The sequence below is a fragment of the Canis lupus genome, chromosome 28 (assembly GCF_048164855.1).
Source record: "Canis lupus baileyi chromosome 28, mCanLup2.hap1, whole genome shotgun sequence".
Taxonomy (NCBI): Eukaryota; Metazoa; Chordata; class Mammalia; order Carnivora; family Canidae; genus Canis; species Canis lupus.
Window position 1 is genome coordinate 27,869,721 of NC_132865.1, and position 22,815 is coordinate 27,892,535.

The 22,815-nt window shown below is 34.0% G+C and overlaps 1 long non-coding RNA gene across 6 annotated transcripts in view; it reads left to right on the forward strand.

Annotated features, from left to right (window-relative positions):
• LOC140620347 (uncharacterized) overlaps positions 1-22,815 on the forward strand; it is a 445,283-nt gene that overhangs the window by 191,747 nt on the left and 230,721 nt on the right. For 5 of the 6 annotated variants that reach the window (XR_012020156.1, XR_012020151.1, XR_012020152.1 and 2 more), the window contains exons 2-3: positions 483-549; positions 21,565-21,696. This is a non-coding gene — a long non-coding RNA (uncharacterized lncRNA). The remainder of the gene's footprint in view (positions 1-482; positions 550-21,564; positions 21,697-22,815) is intronic. The other variant, XR_012020154.1, reaches the window with a different exon arrangement.

A 22,815-nucleotide genomic window follows, 5' to 3' on the forward strand; every position in this document is an offset into this window, starting at 1 on the left:
AAGAGTTTTCAAGTGATTCTGACGAGATTCTTCACCCACATGTTTTATTTTGATCACTAAGTACTATATAGAATAAATCCATTATGATTTAAGAAAACTGCTGTTGGTTTTCCAATGACTGTCTTCACCAAATGTAATATGAAAATATATGAGTAAAAGTGCTTTGGAAAATCAAAGATCCATATAAAATAACTTTAAACATAATCTTGAAATGAGAGAATGTTTTCTTAAGAAAATAGTAAAATTAAAATAGCGATTTTCATTGTAATAACAGCTAATATTTACCAAAGACTTCCATATGCTATTTATATTGTATGTATTATTCTGTCTAATATTTATATTTTATTATTTCTCCACTCTAGAGTTGAGGCTTAGAAAGGTTAAGTATCTTTCCCAGGGTTAAAAAGTGGCACGGCCAAATTTCAAACACTATGTTTTATTGCCCTATTTAAAAACTAAAGAGATTTTTTTTTCCTTCATAGCCAAGATAATCTTCAAGGAAACTTCTGGATGAAGTACCACAAGAGACACATATGTCCACATTTAAAAGTAAGCACAAATATTTAATCTCGTAATGTGTTTTTATTCATTGTACTCCTATTTGTTTGCACTGTTATTGCCATAATGTTATCGGGCGTGCAATAAACAATAAATATTTGACTCCAAAGGAGTCATTTTTGATTTTCTTCTGGAAATCTTTCATGGGACCTTAGCTCTCTAGAGAAGCCTTGTATGATGAGTCTAGTCTTGAGAACTAAGAGGGAAGGCAAATATGGAGGTGAAGACAGAAGGGAGTAGGCACTAAAGACTTGCTTTGTCAGTTTTACAGTTTTGTTTGGAGCTAGCTATGATAGGTCTCAACATATTAGTTCTATACAAATTCATTCTGAATCTACTGAAAGTTCTTTTACATACTGAAAATTTTATAATAATATTTTAGTATTTCTTTTTTTATAGTGGTATATTTCTTTTCAGTTATGTGTTCTTTAAGGCTTATACAAGTTAGTGACCTGAGTTCTAATTTTTCTAGACTAAAATACTTTTATGGTGATTATTATCAGAAGGAAAAAAGGAACCTCCAGACTTTGCTTTATTTAACCAGTGTTTCTCAATCCTAGGTGCAATCTGAAATCATTTAAAGAAGCTCAAGAACTATTGGTACCCAGATTTTATTGGAAATCAATTATAATTACAGAATCTTTGGGATGGGACCTGAGTATCGTGTATTTTAAAGCTCCTAGATGATTCTAGTGTGCACCAGGGTTGAGAACTATGACTTAACTCCTTGTTTCAAATCAAGAACAAAATTGGAGGCTCTTACCACAGTTGTTATCAAAAACAAGAACAATAACAACAAAACAAAACTGAGCTCTTACCATCTATAATTACTAAGAGAAGTACTAACTGTTGAAGGGTAAGCTGAAATCTTTGCATGGTTCAACATAATACATTTATAAAATTTATATGAGGAGAAAAAGATTTTTAGGTAGAAATGTGAATGATTCTCAGAGAAATAGAAATGGTACCCAGATAAACCTTGAAAATCTGAGGATAACATTACAATTCAAATATCATTTGGCAAAATTTATCTTTTTAATATCTTCATATTAATGAATATGAGTTTTTTAATCCTGATTCTTAAAAAGTTAAAATTTTATTTAATGTTCCAATTTGATCAAAGATCTATTTCCAAACAGAATAATTTCTCATTATGAAGTTTGCAAATTTCCTGAAAAAATAGTGTTGTGGACATTTTTACTAAAATAGCAGCATAGTTATCATCTTAACTCCCTTTCAAAACTAAAGAAAGCTGGAAAATGGAAGCAAAAAAATTATATTTTTGACTCATTCCTTCAATTCACATTTTCCTTGACATGTGGAATTCTGGTTACAACATAGTACTCATTTAGCTTTACTTAAAAGGAGAATACTTTGATTTGTCAAGTAGTGATTTGTCTAGAAGTGATAGATTGTTTGTGGAAGTTGCTTTTAGAGTGTCGGTTGAATGTTATTAGATCCTTTCCAAATGTCATCGAGGTTCACTTGGATTGAACTTAAGTATACTAGCTCTTAGCCAACTGTTTGTGTTGCAAACAGAGCTTAACTATCTCAACATGCCGGTGGTATATCATAATGGCCACTGTAAAGACAGCCAGCCTGGAATTACTTTGATTATGGGGGTTCTAAGGAGTACCTATGATTGATTCCCACAAGGCTAAGGGCCATTTCAATTGCCGAGGGCATTTATCGTGATGTACTCTTTAAGTGGTCTTAACAGGACACCATGAGACTAAAAGTGGAGTTACTTAGACATTCTCTTGGTGAGAGTGATTTCTGGTTTTGGTGTCATGATGAGAGCCCTTTATTGTTCCCACTCTATTTTCCTCACATAAATTCTTACCTTTGTGATCCACTTTAACTTTATTCATTTTCAAGGACAGTTGGTTGGGTGCCATTTGATTTCCTAATCATTAAGCTGTTTCCTTTTTGCCATGGGTTAGCTCCTTCCCTTTCCCTTTCCTCCCCTCCGCTCTTTCATTTTTTCTTTTACCTTTCATTTATTCCCCAGTCTTCCTTCCCTGTCCCCTTTCCTTCCTAATTACAATTGCTAACCATAATCAGAATATGGCTTAGTCAAGAAATATCTGTTGAATGCCATCAGTCCACAGGACTGGCAGTTCCCAATTGCTGGGGATTGTTTTGAAGGACATACATTGAGCTATGAGTTCAGAGTATTAGCTTCTTTCTTTTTCTCTAGTGCTTTTATCTCGTTTCTGACTCTTAGATCCTTTTGCATTCTTTTGCAAGGATTTTATAAAGTCATCCCTTTGTGAAAATGTACTGCTTTGTTGAATCACATGGAATTTTTATTGATTTGCAGTTCCTTCATCTTGGGACAAATCCTAACTTACCTCAGATGATATATTTTTGTGTTTGCATTCCTTTTATTGTTTTCTATATACGTTCTCTTTGACTGACGTTTTGATTTTCCAGTCTCAGGTGAAGGTTTTATCTTGAGTGCTCAATGCAGAGTTTCCAATACATTATGTTCAAATACTTCCTTGGTGCATTTTTTAAAAACAAAATTATTAATTGTATTGCCCTTTTCTTAGTTGGTACTACCTAGTAGTGCATACAAAGCATGTGACTGACAGTTGTAGTTCTCTTTACATGACTAATGATCTGGATTTTCCCCCTCCTATGATACTACTATAAACTGCATCTTGACTCCTGAGCTGTTACTGAAGTAAAATGTCTTTTCTATCTATTTCATAAGTTTGTTTTGAGTCTTGAATGGTACAATGGATGATAACCTTTTGTTAACTATAAACCACTGTGAAGTAAAAGGGTACAGTTGCCTGAAAAAGAAGGTGCATATGTTAAATTTAAGCTTTTAAAAATATCAAACTGTGATATAGTGATGATAGTATTTGATGGAACAAAGGAAAAGGAGGGGAAAGGGGGAAAAGGAAAATATCTTTAAAAAGTCTGAATATAGAGGAAAAAAGGGTGAATAGTACAATTTGAGACAGCATGTAAGAAAGAAAAAGGAATTTGGAAGTTACTCAGTGGTATGGTCTGTGATGAAAAAATTCATCATGAAAAACAAAGAAGAAATTTATATGTTATTTTAATGAATATTTCTTAACTGTGGAGAGATTATGGAAGAGATGATTATAGATGGGACAGCTATGAATATAGGAGTTAGTAACAAGTTGATGACACATCTAAACACACACATCCAGGATGGTAAATAAGCTTTCTTCTAAAATGAAATCTTTCATTTCAACTCTAATTTCATCTTGTTGAAGATGTATCTCTTAGTACATGTATGAAATAAGCAAATACATTGTTTAGGAATAAGTGACAATTCCTTATTCCCTCTTAACTGTTATCTTCTACTCAACTGTATTTGGGAAAGCTAGGGGAGGACAAGAAAGGTATGAGGGGAAGTTGTTTCATTTTAACCTTTAATGAGAGTCTGCTTGGTGTAGTAGAAGGACACTGACTCTAAAATGTTAAAGTGTGGGTTTTAAAATTTAGCATTTATGTAGTAACAATGAGGAACATTGATCTAGAGCAGAGTTTATGTGCATGTGAATCATCTGGAAATCTTGTTAAAATGTAGATTCTGATTCAGCAGGTCTAAAGTATGGCCCATGAGTGTCCTAGGTGGTGCTTGGTGCTGTTTTGCCATGGACCACACTTTGATTGGCAAGGATACTCCATTTATTTGCATCTTATCACACAGGGGACAAGACTTAGAATTCAAATTCAGTGTTTTTCTTATCAGAGCTCACACAGTAGGCATTAGCTAAACATAAAATTCCTTCTCTTTTTCCTGAAGCATGGATTTTCACTGATAAAGATCAACAAGCACTTCTCTTTCATCATTTACATTTCATGCATGTGCTGAAATTTGATTTGTACAGTGTACATCTATGATTTTATCTACTCTAAAGTAACATATATGCTACACATAAGAAAATGACCCTTTTGTCTTTCATCCCCCTTCAGTTCATTAACATTAAAAACATTAATTGGACAGGGATATTGGCAGTAGCTTCATTCTGTTTTCACCCACTTTTCTATATAGAGGTAAAATTCACATAAGATAAAATTCATTTTTTATCATTTAAAAATGTACAATTAAGTGGCTTTTAGTACATTCACAGTGTTATGCAACCATCATCACTAATTTCAGAACATTTTTATTACCCCAGAAAGAAACCCTCAGTGTACTCACTAAGCTGTAACTCACCATTCCCTCTTCCCCCAGTATGTGGAAACCACTAGTCTCTTTCTGTCTGTATTTTCTTATTCTGAACATTTCATAAAAATGGGATTATATGATATGTGGCCTTTTGTTTTGGCTTCTTTCACTTAGTGCAATATTTTCAAGATTCATCGATGTTGCGTAGTGTGTATCAGTACTTTTTATGGCTGCATACTATTTTATTTAATGAATGTACCATATTTTATTTATCTATTCAACGATTGATAGACATTTGGGTTGTTCCACTTTTTGGCTGTTTGAATTGCACTATTAGAACACTGGGTGTAAGTTTTGTGTGGATATTTGTTTTCATTTCTTTTGGGTATGTATCTAGGAGTTAATTGCTGCATCATCTGGAAATTCTATATTTAACTTTCTGAGGTACCACCAAATGGTTTCCAAAGTGTCTCATTTATGTTCCAACCAATGATGCATGAATGTTCTAATTTCTCCACATCCTACCAGCATTTGTTTTCTGTAATTTTTTTAGTTTTGTGTTTAATGATACCTTTCCTAGGGTTGTGCAATGGTGTATCACCGTGTTTTGATGTGTATTTCCCTAATGACTAATGATGCTGAACAGCCTTTTGTATACTTATTACTCATTTGTATATTATTTTTGGAAATATACTTATTCAAATCCTTTGTCCATTTTTAAATTGACTTCTTTGCTTTTTTGTTATTGAGTTGGAAGAGATCTTTATATATTCTGAATACTAGGTCCTTATCAGTTACATGAATTGCAAATATGTTTCTCTATTCTATGGATTGCATTTTCACTTCCTTGATTGTGTCCTTTCATGGATAAGAGTTTCTAATTTTGATATAATACAACTTATTAAACTTTGTATTTCATGTGCTTCAACTATCATATGCAAGAATTCATTCTCAAAAAACATCATAAAGATTTGTGTCTATTTTCTTTTAAGAGTTTTATACTTTTAGATCTCATATGCAGGCTCTTGATCTACTTAGAATTAATTTTTGTATATGGTGTATCCAGCTTCTATCTTTTTCAGGTGGCTATCCAGTTGTCTCAGTACCATTTGTTAAAAAGACTATTATTTCCCCCACTGAATGGTCTTAGAACAATTTTTTAAGATCAATTGACAACAGGTATATAAATTTATTTCTAGACTCTGGATTCTATTCCATTGATCCATTTATTAATCTTCATGCCAGTACCAATTATGTTAATACTGTAGCTTTATAGTAAGTTTTGAAATTGAGAAGTGTGTTGCCCAACCCTCTTCTTTTTTTTATGATTGCTTTGGCTCTTTAGAGGTCCTTGAGCTTCTATATAAATTTTGAATCAACTTGTTTATTTCTGCAAAAAAAAAAAAAACCCACTGTGATATTGATAAGGATTGAGCTGAATTTGTAGATCACTTTGAGTTACTCATTGCCGTGTAAACAATATTAAGTCTTTTCAACCCATGAAAATAATCTTCAATTTAGTTAGATCTTCTTTAATTTTTTAAATAATGTTTTATAGCTTTCAGTGTACAAATGTCACCCATCCTTGGTTAAATTTATTCTTAAGTATTTTATTTTCTTTGATGCCATCATAAATGAAGTTGTTTTCTTAATTTCACTTTTAGATTGTTCATCACTATTGTATAGAAATATAACTGATTTTGTATCCTACCACACTGCTTATTTTTTTTTATTCACTCTCATTGTATTTTTGTAGATTATTTAAGATTTACTCTATATAAGATCGTGTCATCAGCCAATAAAGATAGTTATAGTTTGCCTTACCTATCTCGATGCCTTTTATTTCCTTTCTTTGCCTATTTTTCCTGGCTAGTATTTCCAGTGTAATGTTGAATAGAGGTGACAAGAAAGGACATATTGTCTTACTCTTGATCAATGAGGGAAAGAATTCAGTCTTCCATCACCAAGTGTAAGGTTAGCTGTGGATTTTCATAGATACTCTTTATTATGTTGAAGAAATTCCTTTCCATTTCTAGTTTTCTGGGTGTTTCTTTTTTTAATCATGAAAGGGTATTAGATTTTGTCAAATGCTTCTTTTATGTCATTTGAGATGATCATGTATTTTTTCGCCTTTATTGTATTAATGTAGTATATCATATTGACTGAATAATGTGGTATATCATATCATTTGTTACTAACTTATAACTGGCCTTGCAAATTTTTCAAAATTAGAGGCATACTTGGTGTTTTCAAATGATATTCCCAAATAATGGGCATTATTTTATGCTCCTTTGTGAAAAATTTGATTTACTAGAAGGGTAACTGTTTTCTTTGAAAATAGCATGAAATGATCACGCCACTAATTGTCAGAGTTTTATAACAGACAGTAGTCTAGCTATCAGAGGTAAAACAAGGAATTCTTAGGTATTTATTATCTTATTTTTCTAGTTGCACTTTTACTTTTTGGGTGCATGTATGACATAATCATATTTTCAGATTCACATTTTATATCTTCCCTGGATTTCTGTTTACTATTATAAACATTAATCTGAGTAACTATATTTACATTGCAACTTCATTAATACTTTTAAATGCTTTGATGAATCAATTTTGAACCACTAATCTAGTTTTGGGAATGAAGAATTTAAAGGAACCTAATAATAACAAGGAAAATAAAAAGTTAAAATCATTGTCATGCAAATGATGAGAATATACATGTTTTCCAAGATAAAAAATAACTGCCTAATCTTTAGTAAATGATTATTAAATAATTTTGGCAATTTTTGTGAACATCATAATTTTATATTTCAAATTTGTTAAATATATATTAGCAGAATTGGTTCATTGTTTCTTTTCTGGAAACTTGCCAACTATTTGCAGATTCCTTTGTACTCTATCTAGGTGATTGCTAATTGTCTGTGCATCTCACCTTGAGGAATTTTGCACTGACCACATTTTTAAAATGACTATAATGATAATAATGAAAGTTAAGTCTCTGCTGCGGAGTTTTGGATGCTTGCTGACTTTGCCTTAAGCAGTGTGTGTGTGTGTGTGTGTGTGTGCATGTTTAGTTTTACTTTTATTTCACCTATATTAGACTAGTACAGATATTAGAGTGATGTTAGAATTAACATGAAATGAAGTTTTCTTGAAGATAATGTCTCTGAAATCATACTTTCAGAATCTTCAGGTTTCATACTGTAAAGCTTCTCCCCTCCCAGGATGATAAAATCTCCAATTATGGAAGTTCATAAATTGGATTTCTGTATTATACATTCTGTATTTATATGTCAAAACAATAGCTACTAGATATTATGCTGTCTCTTCCCCACAATTTAATTGCTCATGTTTTCACAGTTCTTCTCTCTTTGGCCCTCTACTCCTCTAACTCTATCTGACCTTTGTGGACAATTTCATATTATAGTGATGCAGACTCTATAGTCACAGAATTCCAAATGTGTATTTCTAGTCTTGACTTCTTTCATGAGATTCTAACAACATTTCTTATTGGACATTTACAAATACCTCCAACTCATCTTATTTCAAAAACAATGACTTACACTCCCATGTATTAGTCATCAATAGGAGACTAGAACCAGTAGGAGACTGTATGTGTGTGTTTGTGTGCATATGTGTGTGTGTGTGTGTGTATAATCCAGACTAAGAAGTCCCACAATCTTCTATCTGCAAACTCTAGACCTAAGAAAGCCAGTGGAATGATCCAGACTAAATCTGAAGGCCTGAGAATCAGAGGAACTGATGATCCAAGGGCAGGAGAAGAGATGAGATGTCCCAATTATTTCAGTGAGGCAGGAAGAAAGGGGTGAATTCCTTAAATTCCTCCTTCCTCTGCCTTATGTTCTATCTAGACCCTCAGGGGATTGGATGATGCCCACCACACTGGGGAGGGCAAACTATTACACTGAGTCCATTGATTTAAATGCTAATCTTGTCCAATAACACCTTCACAGACACACCCAGAAATAAAGGTTAATCTGGGCACTGTGTCTAGTCCAGTTGACACATAAAATTAACCATCACACATAGCCACCCTTACATGGCTCTTAGGCTCTCTCTTTTTCCTTTCCTTTCTACTCTAGTTGGTGGCATTATCTCGTATTCCATCACTCACACTAGAAACCTGGCAACTGGTCACTGGGTGAGAAATAGCGTTTCAATGTTTTCTTCCTCTTTACCTGTACAACCTGCCTTAGTTCAATCCCTTCTTGGTTGTGTCTCCTTGCCCCACTCTGCTGGCACAACTCTCTCACTGGCCTCCCTGCTGTCAGTATTTCCATTTTCCTCTCACTCCTCCACAGCTTCCAGAAAAGTCCATGTCAAATGTGAATCTGACCATATCATTCACCTGTGTTTCAGGGTCCCCCTGTCTCCTGCAACATAAAGGATTGCTATTCCTTCAGTGGACCTGTAACCACTTTCCTACAGATTAAAACTTATTCAGAATTCAGGAGAAAATTAAAATGAGATGCTAAGGAAAATGTATATGAGCATCACCATCTAGTTTTTAAATATGGAACAGCCTTATATAATGCTTTAATGGCATAAACTTTTATAAGCTTGATGGTACCTCAAATGGCTATTTTGCATCAGATTTTATTAAAGCCCATTGCATTCTATAGAAGAGGATCATTGTATATTTAATTTTTACATACACAATTAAACTCGTATATGTGATGCATTTATCTAAACAAACCTAGTTTCTATTCCTGAAACTTTATTTTGAACAGTGTGATCTAAAACTGACTTTTCCACGGGAACAAAGTTACATATGGGAATTATGCCTCTGGAAAACCACCAGAAGATTGTGCATATCATGGAATAAAAGAAATAGGGAAGAACAGTTAAAATGAGACTTGGACTGAAATAACATTTATCGAAGGCAACCATCAATAATACATCTCATCGTTCAAGAACTAGATGTTTGCTAAAAGAGGAAACAAAGCAACAACAAAACCACTTGTGATTTGGTGAGCTGAGTCACTGAGGAGTATTTACAAATGCTATTCTTTCACCCTTTCCATCAAATCTATTCCTCCTTTGTCCTCCTCATCACAGTAAAATACTCCTATTTCCATCCAAATGCTCAGGGCAAAAACCTATGTAGAATCTGTGCATCTATCCTTTCCTTCATCTCTAATATTGGATCTATCAGCAAGTTCTAGGCCACTTCCTCCAAAAGATATCTTAAATCTATCTATTTCTTCTTATCTCTGTCCTTCCTCCCAGTCCATTATCTGTCATATACATTCTTTCCATCTTTTCTTTTTTTTAAAATATTTTATTTATTTATTCATGAGACACACACACACACACACACACACACACAGAGAGAGAGAGAGAGAGAGAGAGGCAGAGACACAGGCAGAGGGAGAAGCAGGCTCCATGCAGAAAGCCTGACGTGGGACTTGATCCCGGGTCCCCAGGATCACGCTCTGGGCTGAAGGCAGTGCTAAACCACAGAGCCATTCAGGTTGCCCCTTTTCATCTTTTCCTAACTGTTCTTGGCACTTTCATTTTAGCTTATCTACAATCCATTCTACATATCAAGAAGTAGGTGATCTTTTACAAGTAAACATCAGATCATGTCACTCATCTGCTGAAAGCCATCCAAGGTTGCCCCTCTTCAATGAGATGGAAACTTCTTACCATATCCTTCATGGTCCTACATGATCTGGCCATGCTTTATCATTGGTCTTTGTCACCTAATAACCCTCTCCCCTGACTTATTTTGCTCCAGGCATCCAACACTTCTAAATGAACCATTCTGACTTTGAGGGCAACTCACTTGTGCCTTCAGAGCTTTTGTTCACTGCTTGGTATACTTAGAATTCTTTGCCAGCCTGGCTTTGTCTCCTCATTAGACCATATGTAACTACCTGATATGTTATGAATTTTGTTTCCTCCAAATTCATATCTTGAAGTCCTAACCCCCGGTATTTCAGAATGTGACTCTATTAGTTTAGTAGGGCTGCCATGACAAAATGCCATGGATTAGGTGGCTTAAACAACATAAATTTATGTTCTCATAGTTACAAAAGCTGGAAGTCCAAGATCAAGGTGTTGGTTGGTATGGTTTATCCTAAGGCATTTCTCCTTGGCTTGTAGATGGCCATTTTCTCACCATGTTTTCACATGTTTTCTCTCTGTATGTACATGCCTAGTATCTCTTTCTTCTAAGGACACAAATTTTATTAGATTATGATTTTTGATTTCACCTTTATGATTTCACTAAACCTTAATTATCTCCTTAAAGCCCCAATCTCCAAGTACAGTTACATTGTGGATTTGGTCTTCAACATACAAACTTTGGGGGAATACAATTTGATCCATAACATTGACTGTATTTGTAGATAAGGCCCTTAAAAATGTAATTAAGTTAAAGGAGGTCAGGAGGTGGGCCCTAATTCAATAGGACTTCTGTTTTTATGAGAAGAGAAGTTTAGGACACAGACATATACAGAGGGAAGACAATGTACATACAAACCAGAGAGAGAAACCACAGAAGAGACCAACTCTGCCAACATCTTGATCTTAGATATCTAGCTTCCAGAATCATGAGAAAGTTCATTCATGATATTTGTGCCACCCTCTCTGTGGTACCCTCATATAGTGCCCTAGAAAGCTAATAAACCACCTCAATAAGGCCTTTCCTGAGTCCTCAAGCTAGGCAGCCCTTTGCTATCTCTATTTTATCGTCCTGTCAATAGAAGGTAACCCATGACAACAAGAGGGAACAACAGTTTCTGTTGTTCTCTGTAGGTCTTCAGCACTCAAGGAGGTGGCTCGCTCATTGTACTATGCTCTGTTAATTGAATCAATGGCTAGATGAGAGACTAGCTGAATTGTTGAGTGGATGGACCTTCTTACACACAACAAACTGGGAAGAAGAGGGATACGAAATGGGCAAATTTTGAAGAAAGTCACTTTATAGGGCTTTGCCTAGGAAAGAACAAGATTGTAGAGATGGGATGATTTTAGGTTAAAGGGTTAGTGGGAACCTGAAGAGCCTAGTGGAGAATGCATGACAAGAAAAGTGGAAACAGAACAGCTATAATCACTATGACTAGGGCTGGAAATATAGTGTAGTTGTCCTCCCATGAGATGGCAGCAAATGAGACAGGCTCTTAGCTTAGTGACCCAATAGGAAGGGGAAGTAAGGCTTTGCACTGACTTTCCAGAAAGCTGGGCCTTCAGTTCTGACTGTAATGGAAGTCACATCTCCCTTTTTAATGTGAATGCACCTACCTACCTGTCACATTCCGGGGGCTCAGGCCCTCTTTTCTTGTGTATGACCTGAGGATGTGCAGTTCTTGCTTAATTCTGACATCTTCCTTCTCTACCTGCTGCACAACCCTTTCCATGTTTCCCTGGTGCCTGGCAGTGTTTGCTGTATCTGTGTTTGTGTTTCTTCACTATTATGCCTAGCTGCCTGATCCTTGACTGAGATGACTTACACCCTGCTTTTCACAGATCCTAATACCAAGAGCTAATGTTCTATTAAAATTATAGAGATCATGGTCTTTGCCCAAATCCTAAAGAAATGCCAGCGAGAAGAGAGGATAACCATAAATGCTACCAACCAGCATGCCAGCATCTAGGAAAACAGCCCTAGAGATTAAATTAAAAGAAAACAGATAAAAATAAAATCAAATAAAAGAAAAAAGCATTTGAAGAGCACATATTTGATATTTTATAACTATTAAAACACATTAACTCTATATCAAGTTTATGTATTTATGTGTTATTAGATTTCTAATCCAGTGTAATTCATTGTCCACATGAGCAATAAGTGTTAATATGAGCTGTCAGCCTAAACCTGAAAATTAGCTTGTAGGATGGAATTGGATGCTATTATGGCATTATTAAAACCTGATTGAACGTGTATAAATACAGACTGATTTGAGGACCCAGGTTGTAAATGCTTTTTAAAAATCATTATTTAGGGATTAAAATGAGGTAAAATTATCAAATTCAGTTTTGAGGGTACTATCGTGATATATTCATCTATGGAATTCAAGCTTTCTGAGGCAGATACTATTTCTAAACCTTTTCAATTAATTCTATTTTCTGAAAAGTGATAATGAATGTATGACTTTTAAGCATTAGCTCATTAAATTTTTACAACTATCTGAAACAGGCATTATTATTATCTTAATTTTACTCATGAGAAAACTGTTTTACTATCCTGTCCTAACTCCAGTAGGAGAGTCAGGAATTAGACCTAGCCTGTCTAATTCCAGAAAAGGTTCCTTTAACCACTATATATGCTGAATTAGAGTGAAAACTTTTGCTTACTCCTAATTACATAAGCAATTTTAAATCAAAATTTATTTTGTTTGTAATTTCTTTTATATCTATTTTATTTGTAGTTTATTTATAATTATGCATTTAGGTGGCTCTCTTTTTTTTTTTTTTTTAAATATTTTATTTACTTATTCATGAGAAGCTGAGACACAGGCAGAGGGAGAAGCAGGCTCCATGCAGGGAGCCTGATGTGGGACTCAAACCCGGGTCTCCAGGATCATGCCCTGGACCAAAGGCAGGCAGGCACTAAACCCCTGAGCCACCCAGGGATCCCAGGTGGCTCTCTTATAGATATTTATAATCCATGTGCTTTAGGCAAAATTTTATGTAGATAATGTATTCAGCATAAGCAAAAAATTCATATATAGTTGTATACGTGTTAATGACATTTGATTGATTGATAGATTGATATTTACCACATACCTGCTTTGATTTCGTGAGTCAAACTTTTCCCTGGTCAGGGGCTTGACAAAGATAAATTGAGAATGGCTTTGAAGTTCCTGCCTTTAATTGCTGCATGTGTAATGAGATGTTATTTGTTTGTAGAGTTGATATTCAGACACAGTTCCATTTCTCTTTTGTTCACATTATTCTGCTTTCCAGCGACAGTCCAAGCCTCATAGTCATGTTTTGATTAAGGGACTAATGCTTTATTAAATTTTGAATAGAGTCTGTTATCAGTATAGTGTTATTCTTATTGAAATAGCAACATAATATTCTTCAGCTGCTTTGTGAAAGGAGAGCAAAATGTGATTTCTATCCTTACTCTGATTCCTAGTTGTTTACAGTGGTTTAAATAATTCTTTTTGTGAAAGGCTCCCAATTTTAGTTTGAGATGATACTGGGCTGTATCGCTGATTCTATTATCATCAAATACATTGGAGGTGTGGTCCACCTATTCCAATTTTATTACTTCTTGAGAGGTGAAGCTACATTTACATGAAATACTGATTTCTCCCCCAGAATTCTGCTTAGTGGGCCTAAGATATGCAGTTCATTTCTGAGAGTCAGATGACTTCCAAGTTCTTGTGTTTTCTGATTCTTTCAATATTACCTAGTCAGCAGAATGTAGGATCTACGAAGACTTTTTTGTATAAAAGATGCATGAAGAAGGCCAGAGTTTGGACTTCATGGCCCTCTCAGGTATGCAGACTCTTTTTTTTTTTTTTTAAATTTTATTCTTAGAGACACACAGAGAGAGAAAGGCAGAAGGAGAAGCAGGCTCCATGCAGGGAGCCCGACGTGGGACTCGATTCCGGGTCTCCAGGATCACACCCCGGGCTGCAGGCGGCGCTAAACCGCTGCGCCACCAGGGTTGCATAGATATGCAGACTCTTCAGGAAGAATTCCCTCTTACAAGTCTTGGTCTCAGCTTCAGCATCTGAGAAAGAAAGAAATGAAAGTAGATAATTTTTAATCCTTTCAACACAATTTTATGCTGAGAGATTTTATTACTCTAGTCTTCTGTGTTGTAGTAGCTTTTGTAAATATATTGACAACACGTTCATGCATTTATTGACTACCTAGTAGGATAAAAATGGTTGATTTGAGTTCATCACTCTTTTAGGGCAAATGTTGCACATGTATGAAAAATATTTATTCATTCAACAAATGCTATTCACTGATTGTTATGTGCAAAGCACTGTGCTAAGTGGATGCAAGCAGGAAAAAATAATAGGCAGTAAATATTCTTACTGCCTTTTGATTCTTGGGAATTTGGAGTTGCTTATATTCATAGAAACTCTCAGATGCAAATGGACAGAAGTAAGATTCAAACTTAATTGTCTTAACTTCAATATTGGAAGCTGACATGGGTTGGTAAGGATGCATTACTTCTGGAGGTGTGAGGGAAGACTTCTTTTCCTTGCTCTTTCCAGCTTCTAGAATCTGCCCGCATACCATGGCTTGGCTAATGGACACCTCACTCCAACCTCTGCTTTGTCATCACATCTCTGACTTAGACATACCTGCCTCCTTTTCCTAAGGATCTTCATGATTACATTGGGCTCATCTCGATTATCCAGAATAATCTTTCTGTCTTAAGATCTCTAGCTTAATCATATCTTCAAAGTCCCTTTTGCCATGTGAGATAACATATTCATAGGTTCTGTAGATTTGAACATGGACATCTTTGGGAAGCCATTATTCTGCCTATCACAATTTTTTGTGGAAATGTATAGATTAATAATAAAAATACAGGGATCCCTGGTGGCGCAGCAGTTTGGCGCCTGCCTTTGGCCCAGGGCGCGATCCTGGAGACCCGGGATCGAATCCCACGTCGGGCTCCCGGTGCATGGAGCCTGCTTCTCCCTCTGCCTGTGTCTCTGCCTCTCTCTCTCTCTCTCTCTCTCTCTCTCTGTGACTATCATAAATAATAAATAAAAATAATAATAATAATAAAAATACATAGAGAATTTCTACTATGCACTATATCCTTGAAATAATACTATACTTTTTAAACAATTATACTAATTGATGTTACAGTTATGATAATGTGGTCAACTTGGCTCAAAAGTTTTTAAGATGTCCACTTGGCAACTGCTATTTGGGTCTAGAACATAGTCTTGACAGATCTTCATCTTCTGAAAGTGAAATGTATTTATGTAATATTTGTGATACATGGAGCCTAAAACTGATGAACAAAATTGTTGTATCCAATGGATATTTTGGATTCTAACCAAAGAAAACAATTAACTACTGCTACAAAGAAATGAGGCTGATTTTTATTAATAATAATAATAATAATAATACATATTATTACTGGCACTTACTAAGTTAAACTTTTTTTCTGGGCACATGGTCACAAGTGTGTCTATAAGGTAATATGACTAATTTTTAGCAAACATAGTAGACCTTATCTATTCATATTAGTAACTTTCCTAGTATGATCACACAGTTTGTCATTAGAATTGGTTTAGAATGCCATTTAACTGTTACCTTCTCAAATTCAGTTTACCTTCAAAAGAAAATATTGTCTAATCACAAAAGTCAAAAAACATGTGTCAGGGACAATGAAAGCAATTCCAGAAGAGATCTTTCTCCAGTGCCTTGGGCACTGCCATAGTTCTTCAAAGCAGTACGTATCCTCCCAAGATGACTACTCTGGAGACAATTCACACAGCTGCAGGTGTAACGGGTAGCATGTTGGCACAGTTGGTTTGGTTGTCATGGGTACTGCTTATTTGTCTACAGAAAATGGGTATCAAAATCTTGACTGTGGTGGTCTATTTACAATCTTACTAGGAGGAATCTTTATCTTCAAACATTAACAAAACGATTAGTTTTGAGTGAGTGTATCCACAGTCTGAAATGATGATTAGGTATAGTTGATTTGAATACGATGTACAATAAGCCATAAGTGATATCTAAAGGTTTTGAGGTCATTTCCAATATTCCCTCATTAGAAGTTGGTGAAAAATATTCCTTAGTCAAACCTAGATAAGAAAATATCTTTGTCTGTTGCACACTTCTCTTCTTCAATTGTTTACATCCTGTGAAAAGTGTTCTGGGTGACTGTTTCTAACCATCCTGTTTTGGTCTGGTTCCTTCCTTTCATCATTGAGCTTGTTCTTTTCTAATTATGGACTTCTTCAAAGCTCATCTCAAGTGCAGGATGTCATCAATAGGATTGTTGCAGAGGCTTTGCTTACCTCTACTCCACTCTTCAAAATGCTTGCTCCTGTGTGCCTATTATTGCGCAACGGCTTCTGTTTATATTTGTGTGGCCCTGCAGCTTTAATCTCTGTATCTGTGTTCACCCCTGTGGGCTGTGGTCAGCCTCTGTGATGGTGATGAAAGGAGTGTTTTTAATCCACTTATTTCAGTAGGAAAAGTAAGTTACTAACTAGACTCTAAGCTGAAAATGGATTTTTCCCCATTGGGAAAAATACAGCACACATTACACACACATATGCATGCATACATACATGTACAAGAGCTTTAATGCCACCAAACTTTTTGTATAATCCATTAAGCATTTCTCCTGGCCTCTGCTTATGAGGAATGTTGCCTTTTATCCAATTAATGTCTAGTGTCATCTGGGCTAAATCTGCATTTTAGAGGGTGCCTTCACTCTAACTCTTTGCTGGAGGACAATGATGCAGTTCCCCGTTGCATTTAAATCCATCTTAAATCACTTAGCTTAACTTGATATAAACTAAAGACTTAGGTAGCAATATGTCTCTGAATATCCAGAAGTCCCTTAGCTTTAAGCTGTGATACAGAAATTCTTATAAATCCAGAGATAGCTATGGAAGTTTGTCAGGAGGCTGAGCTTGGCTATGCCATCCTCGGAAGATTCTGCTTTCTCACAGGGTGTATGGAGGAACTTTCCTCAAGGGAAAAATGGCTCAATAGCTTTCAAAACAGAAAATGAGATATATGTAAATATTGTATCTTGTAAAGCATTTTTAAACTAGTCTTCTTGTTTAGTTTTTTTTGCATGTAGGCAATAATAAATGTAGATGCAAAGGCTAGGAAAATTGGATTAATAAAACAATAAATTATAGAGCCAAATATATAAAAATTGGTAGGAATGTGTATTTGGAAGCCCATAAAGTAATGTACATGAATAAAAATATAGATTATTTATTAAACCAACAAATGTTTAAATTCCTAATAATCCTGAACTCTATTAGAACATAAATATAATATCTAAATAAAATACATTGATTTTCCAAATATTGAGTGAAAATCTCTGAATTATTTAATACTATAATAACTATTCCTTATTTGCATGCAGCTAATTTTGTATAATACCCTATTCTTAGACTTATTAAACAAAAAAATCTAAAATAAGGGAGCTTGGTCAGTATTCATTAGAATGGACCATAAATACTCATCTACTGACATTTTAAAATATGCCAGCTTATTTATTTTAGATTAGATATTTGGCCTTCTAAAAGCGCTGAATATTTTATATCTGTTTAAAATATTACCTTAATTTAGTTTAAGCAATTCAAGCATCAACTTTTTACCATCCTACTAATTATTTTAATCACATGACATAATTACAATGTTAGAAATATGCCTGTGTTAACCAAGGAATAAAAAATATGAAGACATGAAAAGTATCATTCTTAGATGTATTTAATAAACCTGGAAAAGAAAAGTGTGCTGTTAACCCAGAGCCCATACTATAAGGGCTGCTCAAACATTGTTTTATAATGCTAAGTATACAATAAAACTGCTTTAACAATGCACTCAACTTACATTTACATTCTCAGAGAAATAGACCAGCAATTTCTTCGTACATTTTAAATGTACTTAATAAATTCTTGTTGGGTAGACTAAACATGTGTTGACTAGACATTAGCCATTTGAAAGAGATCTAACATGCTGTAATGAAAGACTTTATAACACCTACAGCAGCAGTTTTCCCAAGGATCAAGACAATTACTTTGACATTATGTAAAGAGAATGACCAGATCAGTATAGCGGCTTCAGCAATAAGTTTTTGGATCAAACAGCTGTTTACAAAGGCATTGCAAAACTTTATCAGATGTTTTATTTATATTAGAGGTTAAATGAAACATCTGGTCATACCTGATAGCAAAGTTACAAATGAGTATCACAAGTGACCTGATTATGTAATTAAGGCAACAGCTGGGTCTTGAGGGGATGCTTGGAAAGGTAGTATTAAGTAGCTCTAACTTTGGCTAATGAGTTATTTCTCTTCAAAAAGCTGCTTTATAATTTGATGTGTACTTATCTCAAACTTGGCCTATGGCAGTTCTCTCCCATATATCATAATATGCTCAAAGGATCCCAAATAAATCTATTAACTTGAATCAGTGCTAGTAAAATTTTGCATTTGCTTCTATATTTTCCTGGACATTAGCCCACTTAATAAGCTTCTTGACTTAAGAAATTGCCAGCAAGAATGCAAAATTTATAACTTACTAAGCCTCAAAAAGTTACTATATATATATATAAAGTTTAAATTCTTGAAAAAAATATTAAATGGATACAAATTCCATGTCTAAACTCATAAGAAACTCATTTCTGAATAGCAGAAATGGTGTTTTAGGAGCTGTGAAGGTTCAATTTTTAGGTGGTTAATGAAAGAGTAAACTTCCTTTACTTTACTACTTTACTAGGGTAAAGATTCTCTATCCCCCTCCCAGTGTGGAATTTTATTACATAAGGCTCCTTTGTATTACACCAGCTCTGGAAGGTCTGAGTGTGTTTGGGTGTGAGTGCATGGGGGAGGTGAGTGCATGATGAGGAGTAGGAATTGAGAAGAAAAACCCATCCTCATTATGAAACCATATAAAATACACTATAAGAACAAAACTCCAAATAATCTTGGTCAGTTTTGATTCATAAAAAAGATCATTGTTTGTTATGAGTTGCCAGGTCTTTATATGAAAATGCTTCCTTTTTACTAGGAAAAGTACCATAGAATAAAATTTTTGGCAGCATTTGCACATCACTTAACAAAGATGCTGCTCTCTTTTCACTCAGTAATAAATACCAAGAAGCCATGCTTCCCGGTAAACTGGAAACTATTTCCTCATCAGAATGTTGTAAAGCATAGTTTTATCCCTAATCAAACACTCAGCACCAAACAAATTTTATATGTAATATGTCATAAAAGCAACTGTTAAACAACTATAAACATCTATAATAAGGCAATCATAAAAATAAGCTACTAATTCTATAAAAAATAAATATCCAGTACACATTATTTACAAAATGGGCCACAATGTCCAATAAAATGTGCACATGAGATTTAAAAAACAAAAAGGCTCTAATATTTGGTAATTTGACTCATAACCAATAGTATTGATAAAATAAATAATAAACATTAATAAACAGACACAACAGACTATGAAAACCATTTTGCTGATTTTAAAATTTGGAAGATACTTTAGGAAATAATTTTAATTTTAATCCATGTTTCTTTAAAAATATGTTAAAGGAGATTTGAGAGGATCCTTTTTTTCTTTATTCTCAAATATCTTGGAAGCTAGAGAAACATTTCAAATTATTTTAATTTTAGAATTGTTGAAAAGCAATATACTGAACATGTTATAATTGATAATTTTAGTTTATTCTACTTAGAGCATTATGTTAAGCCAATAATAACATCGACAATAATAATGGATACCATTTTTTTATAGCACTTGCATTGTGCCATGTAGAGTTATTTGTTTTCTCTATGATCTCATTTTGCTCTTCCATTGTCTTCTATATTTGCAAATTACTTGTGACCAAATAATTTTAGATCACAGGAGAATTCTTAAGAATATAAGTGGTAGCTATAAAAGTACTTCATTTTAAAGAATAAGAAAATGTTTCTGGTCATCAGGAAACTTTACAGTTCCAAAACCTCTCTTGCATGCTGTCAAAGGCAGGCATTAGACTGCACCCTCCCTCCATGTGTGTATTACAAGACTAGTTGAAGTCATCCACTGAAAAGGAAAGTATTAGTTTATTTGGAAGTGAGCTCTGGTGTGTTTTAAAATGCTTCCAGTCTCATATTCTCTACACATAATAAATAACCTATCAAAACAACACTTAAATGCACCACCATTTAGTAGAACCATGCTATATTAAGGGAATTGTACCTTACAGAAAATATTTAGTAATGAGCATAAGTATCTCTTATTTATCTATGTGTCATATAGTGAGTTATTTACTTAAGCAAACGCAGTCATCCTTCTGAGAAAAGCAATCCCCTACCCATTTCACTGTCTCTACTAACAGACTAATTTACTTTACTGAATTGGAAAAATTGATTTCCATTAAGAATTTTATATTTACTATATTAGAATATGTTGCATGAACAGTGATGATTGGTATGCTTTCTATCAGCTCTTAGATAAAAGAAGGCCTCAAATACTCTTACCAATGTCTAGCACCAGTGCCTTCCTGCTAAAGACAGTGTTTTCATATAAATTCCCTCCACTTGGAGACAAGTTCCTTTTTCTTGTGGGGTTTCAAGAGCATCTTGATTCTTGAATATTTGTTCTTGTTTTTCCAAAGATGGAGGCTGTGAGTCCTAAATATTCAGAAATATAAATCAGTGAGAAAAAGAGATGGAAAATTAAAGCTGATTATTTCTAGTGAGCAAATTGTTCTCTGAAAATTAGTCTTTCAGAAAACATTTAGTCTTCACCTCCATTATGCTATATAAATAGTATTTTAAAATATAAAATGAAATAGATATTTTTCTTCATTGTGTTTAGCATCATACCTGTATAGCTGCAGGTTGTGTTTGTGTGTATGTGTGTTTTAAGCTGGGAAATAAGATTAAGTGCTTTTGTCCTTTGTTATTCCCCCACATGTTTCCATCCACCTTGTTTTATAAGTATATATATATACTTATAAAGAAATATATGTCAGAAGTAAATATATAGTAAATATTTATAGTCTATATATTTAGAAATATATATACATATATATATTTTTACATAATCTTCACAAACTTGGTTCATATATAGAAATTGGTATTGCAATGATAGCTTTAGTAGTAATAGTTTTGTTGATGTGAGTTTATGTATAAAAACAATGTTTTACAGTTTGGTAAGTGACCCCAAAATATGGATATAGCTCACAGAATAGTGAGGCAATCAAGCTTGATGATTTGACTAAAGGAGCAAAGATCAAAGACCAGATTTCTGCAGAGGACATACACCATACACAGGCACCAGGTATTGCAGATATTTTTACTAAGTAAATATTTATTATGATTTGTATCTACTTTGTCCTTTGTTTTTTAATGACCAATTCTACTATTTTATATAGTTAGCTATCATACTTTGAAATGAAACAAGTAATAGGTGTTAGTAAGTCAATAAAAATATTTAAGCTATGTCAAAAGTATCATAAGTCATGTAAAACTTGCAGTTTCAGTTCTTAAGGGATTCCTAGAATTGTAATAATATCATAATGGCATGTACTATCAATATTAATATACTAATTATTATAATTGATGACATTAGGCAATCATGTGCTATATTAAACATTTTACACATATTGTCTTAATCCCCTTCTAGACTTCTAGACTTAAAGAAATTAGGAAACTTAAATGATCTGTTCAATGTCAGTCAATTAGAAGGATGGACACTGTGAGCTGGGGCCAAACATAGAGCACTTTGGTGATATTGGAAAACATTGCCAATTCACTAGGAAAAAAAATTAATGATAGCTTTTAAATTATATGTAGATCATCCCATTTGATTCTTAAAACCAATATGTGAGATTAACTGGTTTGTTATAGAAATTCCATTTTGCAGATGAGAAAACTGACACTCAGGAGATTGTGATTTGTCTCAAGTTACAGAACCAAGTGCTCATGTACTCTGATTTCTAATTTAGTGCTTTTCCGTTACACATTACTCTTTTTAGGAATTAACAAAATGATTGATAAGATAATAAATAAATAAATTAAACATAAAGTGAGCTCTAGTATGAATAGATTGTGATTTTCTTAAGTGATACAGAAATTGAGAGTCTGAAAGACGAATGTAGAATTATAATAAGGAAAATTTGTTCCTTGCTTTCTTGGCTTCTCAAATCATGGTGATCTCCATATTCTTCCATTTTTAGATATTTTCCCAATTTGATTTTCTATAGATCTAGATTAGAGAGAAGATCTTTACCGAGTAAAGGATATTTCATGTGCTTTATTAATCACTTAATCAATTAATTCTTTTTGTTTCCAGTTAGTAATCGAGTAGTCTATATGAAAAGTATAGAGGATATACAGTCAAATAAAGTATAGTCTTCAAAAAAGTCCACAGACAAAAAAAAAAGTAGTTATAAACAAG